We start from the raw sequence: 4,739 nt of genomic DNA, 5'->3' as shown, positions 1-4,739 counted from the left end.
AGCCTGTCAGCATCCTGCTATTTAGCATTCGATGTCTTTCTACCTTCTTCCCCAGCCCCATCATACTTCTCTAAGGCTGTCATAATGGGCATGGCTCCCAGGCATAGCTTTCTGTTTTAGATACTTCCTTCTACTTTCCTTTCAAAATGCATTTGAACCCCATTTGCCATGAGTATTTTGAATAAAGCTTAATTCTCACTAGAGTGATTGTGATTGTCCTCGAATGTGCTATAATATGTTTGACCTTTGACATCATTTCTATTTTAACAGAGAACTTCAGAACATGCAAAACTTTCACATCCACATATTAATCTCTAAAGGATTTCAGGCACCAAGTAGAGAATTAAGAAAGGCAGAACTTGATCAGTCTGGATATGGTAACCAGAACTTTTTAAATGGATTTTTGACAATTAAAATGATAGAAGTATCTATGATTATTTTTTGTTCCTTTCTATGGTATATCATATGGTGCTTACAAATGGTTTTATACTTCTCATTGCTAAGGATAAAGAAGTGAATTATATTATAGCTTGTTTTTGAAAACCCAAAGGGCACACGTAGTTAATTAGTGATATGCCGTCAGTATCCTCTCCTTATTTATCATAAAGGTTATAAAAACTACTTCTAATAGTATTTCTTCTGGAAATCTATTTTTAGCCAGGGGGCAATTTTCTAGTATTCTAATCAATTTAAATTGATGCTTTTAGAAATTTAAGCTTGATATAAATTCTAAAGCCTCCTTCTACTTAGATAAAAATTCGTGAATTATTAATATAAAAAGATATTTCCTTTTTACTAAATGGAATTTAACATATTCTCATTCCTATAACTTCATTGCATAGATGTGGATTTCTTTATTTGGGCTGCTTTAAGTGGATCTGCCTCTTTCAATTCATCTAATCTTTTAATTATGATGCAGATTTTTGACTATTCAGTTATAAAATGCATAATAAAAGAAGAAGAGTTTAACTTATCAGAATAATTCCCTATAATTTCTTATGCTCTCCCAATGTTGTTGCAGAGTTTAAACCCTTGAAATTGTTTTGAAAGATTTAAACTTCCTTTTTTCCCCTCTTTGGCAACTGTTCCATGTTTCAAAAGAACCATTTCCTGGAATTTTATCAGAGTATTTTTACTGGCTTATCTGCATCTCTGTTTTCTTATTTGCGACCTAGTTATATTTGAGAGGAGATGGCAATCCTGAAGTCAATAATAGTATCCTTCATAATTGTATAATAAGATATATTTTTGCCCCTCTCCTACTCTCAACGCAATTATACCGCCGTTCACTGGTATTCGTTTGTCAGCTTCTGGGGTCATGGGTATAGGTTGCATATTTTCACAACTCTTTTGTTCCCACATAACTTAGGATGTATGACTTCAGGGTTCTCAGCATGCTGAGAACGCTGAACACAATGATACAGGGGGCCTGTCAAAGCCCTAAGATTAAGATAGGTTATCAATTAAGACTGCATTTAGCTTCGTGTAATAAGAACTCAACTCTAGAAGGTTAACTGAATAGGTTTTTCTCTCTATGGTATGAAAGGAGAGTGAACCCCACAATCAGGGCCAGTCAGCTGCTCAAGGAAGCCATCCAGGACCTGAGCTTCCTTCTAGTTTCTTGGGCTGCTATCTTTAGCCTGCACTTTGCATCCATGGTTAAAAGAGAAGAGCTCCAGTCATTCAAGGCAAGGAGGGCAGAAGGCAAAAGTGCATGGCAGCTGATTTGGTCTTTTGTTATCAGTAAAGTAAGAGCTTTTCTGGAAGTTCTATCACGTGCATATTTGCTTATGTCTGGTTGACAAGAACTAGGTCACATGGCTAAGGAAGTCTGGGAAGTGTTTTTAAGCACATTCAATCAGGCTAATGTGAAAAAGAAAGAAGGAAGGATGGATATTAGGTAGGCAACTAGCAACACCTGCTAAAAAGGGATTTAGAGAAAGAGAAGTGAATGAGGAATAAAGGGTCTCTGATCTAAAGGTCAGTCCTGAAGCCACTGCTGATGAATACAAAGAGTGAAGAAAGTACCACCTGGACAAAGCAGCCTTGGTCTTGACCTTGTTAACTCACCATGATTCTGAACTTTCAGATGCAGAAACTGAACTGTCAACACATCATTGGTGACACCCAAAACTGCAGAGGCAGGAAGAAAATGGCAAGATAATTTATTAGTTTACAACGAAAATGTTGCCCTGCGTTGATGCTCACTAACCAAACAATCTCTCCCTGTAGGCAAATGCATACACGAAGCCAGGGCAAAAAGGTATGTGAATAGGGTGACTCTGATGGCTAATCTAGTGGAACCAAGCCACAGGTAGCCTGTGGCTCTCATCCTTCCCATGTTCTGCAGGTAGTAGTACGAGGAATAAAATACTGTGTCCTTGACCAACGCATGCTCACCTCTAGGCAGTGCAAGGGATGTGTTACCTGTTTGCCCCCCTGGTTGATGAACTCTTCTTTTTGACAGTCCCATGCTTTCCTTATATATGTTAATATATTCACCCTGGTTACCCCCAAGGCTCCATCTGGTAAATCAGTCAGGGAACTGACATGAAACATTTGGGAACTATACCGAATATCACTTGTAAAATTCTTAATCCTTTAGCAGGAAATGATAAGGGACATCTCTTGTAGAGTTCTTAATCTTTTTAGTAAACCTAGTTAAGTTTTCTTCCCTCCTTTCTTGGAAAAAAGGTCCTCTTCCTCAAATCCCGATAATTACCCTGAAACTGATGACTCAGATCCTCTGGCTATTGATAAGGGTCATCAGCCCATTGTTAGCAGAAATGGCTTTAGGCCAGACAGGGCCCTTAGAGTCTCAGAGGGGAAGGGACTTTAGGCCAAAGGTCTTTTTTTACTCTTTAAGAAATATATTAACCAAGCCTGTTTCCCTTTACTCGTTTAATAGGCAAATCAATAATAGAAATGATTTGATATATGAATTTAAATAATCAGTTTGTATCTTCTTTTCCTTGTCTAGGGACCGAGGCAGCACTTTAGCAAGAAACCCAAGACCCCACCCTGACTGAGGCAGAAAGGGAAAGAGCTCCACGAAACTCCAATAGTCAGGGACTATACGACCATTCTCAGCAGGAAGCAGATACAGGAGAAGAGACCTCCCGTCTCTCGACATCCATACTAATAATAAGGGGGTTCATGACTCTCAGAAAAGAGTTAGGCAGGAAAGTTAGTTAGGGGGTTTCGGGTCTGCCTGCAAAGACACTGAGGTCATCTTATCCTGGAAGGGGTCCGCCCTAATCCGCTCACAATTAAGTGAGCCAGAAGGCATTTTCTTAAGTCAAAGAAAGAAGTAAGCAGAGAATTAGGTACCAGTTTAAGCCAGTCACTCACACCTGCGCAATGAAGACCCCAAGAACCCTCAATTCACCTGAGCCTCATTATACCATCATTATAATATGATGCATTTGCCCAGAAGTTCATTAATATCATTAAAACAGACTGAATTATGGGAACGAACATGCATAGAAAGCGAATGATGAATCACTGAGTCCTGTCAATCTTAGTTGTCAATCAAGGAAGCCCACTCTTCTAAGAAAAGTAAGCACCCGCAGCAAATAGGGATAAAAACCTCAAAGGCTACCAGGCCTTTTTGAGCCACGCTTCTCTTGCTTAGTCTCGCTTTCACGCATGGAAATATATTTTCCCTTCTAATAAAGCTTTTCTTTTCTACTATATTTCGATGTCTTGCTCAATTCTTTGTTTGAGACATCAAGACCCTGGACGACGAGCCAGGAGAGGATCCTCACTTTCCAGTAACAGGACCACATACAAAGGTGAAGGCAGCTAATCTGCCAAGGGGCAGTGATGCACCCTGAGGCTGACTAAGGTGGGAAAGTATCATCATCCCTAGAATGATGTTGCTTTGGCTGTAGCTCTAGGTGAAGGTTGCCTGACAGGAGCTGGAATTTTTGGTAGAGGAATACAGCCACAGCCAATCTATGACCTGTCAGAGAGACAGCTGTGTTCCTGATGACACCTCCCATTACCAGAAGTGAGGGAGCATGGGAACCCGTAGATGCTGTGCCTAGAGGCCTCTCTCCTGTGGCGCAGAGCAGGGTAGAGAAGGGCTGATGAGGGAATCTGGAGTGGCCAATGATGAAAATCCAGCACCCTCAAGTGATGGTTCTATCTCTTTATGGTAGTATCCATATGTCTTCTCTGACTCAACAGGTCTTATTTTGTAGCTTTTAAATCACAGAGGTCAGTCATTCTACTCCATTTCCAAAGTTCTTCCTACATATGGCAGTCCAGTCCAGGGAATGGGCTGTTGTAATGAGGGTCAAAGCCTGTGCCCATTTTCTCTTCTTCTCTAGGATTTCAGTACTTCTTCCCTCACTGCGGTCACTTCAGTCTGAACCCCCAGTTAGCTCATTATTGACTTATCAGCTTTCCTTTCATACATGGCTGCTAAAAAGCTACAGATAATTCTGTAGCTCCTTTCAGCCAACGGTACATGTTTTGTGATACATGGTTTTAGCTTCTTCTCTGGTTCCGTTGTATTTTCTTTCCATGTCTCTTTTTTCTTTTATTCCTTTTTTTAAATTTATATACATATTTCTTATATTGGAACACGAGGACACCTATGTCTGGGTTTCTCAACCTTAACATTATTGACAATTTGAGCCAGAGAATTCTTTGTTGTGAATGGGGAATAAGGTGTCTTTACTCACCGAATATTTAACCATGGGGATGTCTGTGCATTGTAGAATGTTTAGCAG

This window comes from Pteropus vampyrus, unplaced genomic scaffold, assembly GCF_000151845.1.
Source record: "Pteropus vampyrus isolate Shadow unplaced genomic scaffold, Pvam_2.0 Scaffold38, whole genome shotgun sequence".
NCBI classification, from domain to species: Eukaryota; Metazoa; Chordata; class Mammalia; order Chiroptera; family Pteropodidae; genus Pteropus; species Pteropus vampyrus.
The sequence above is the reverse complement of the archived record's forward strand: the minus strand, read 5'-3'. Positions refer to the sequence as shown.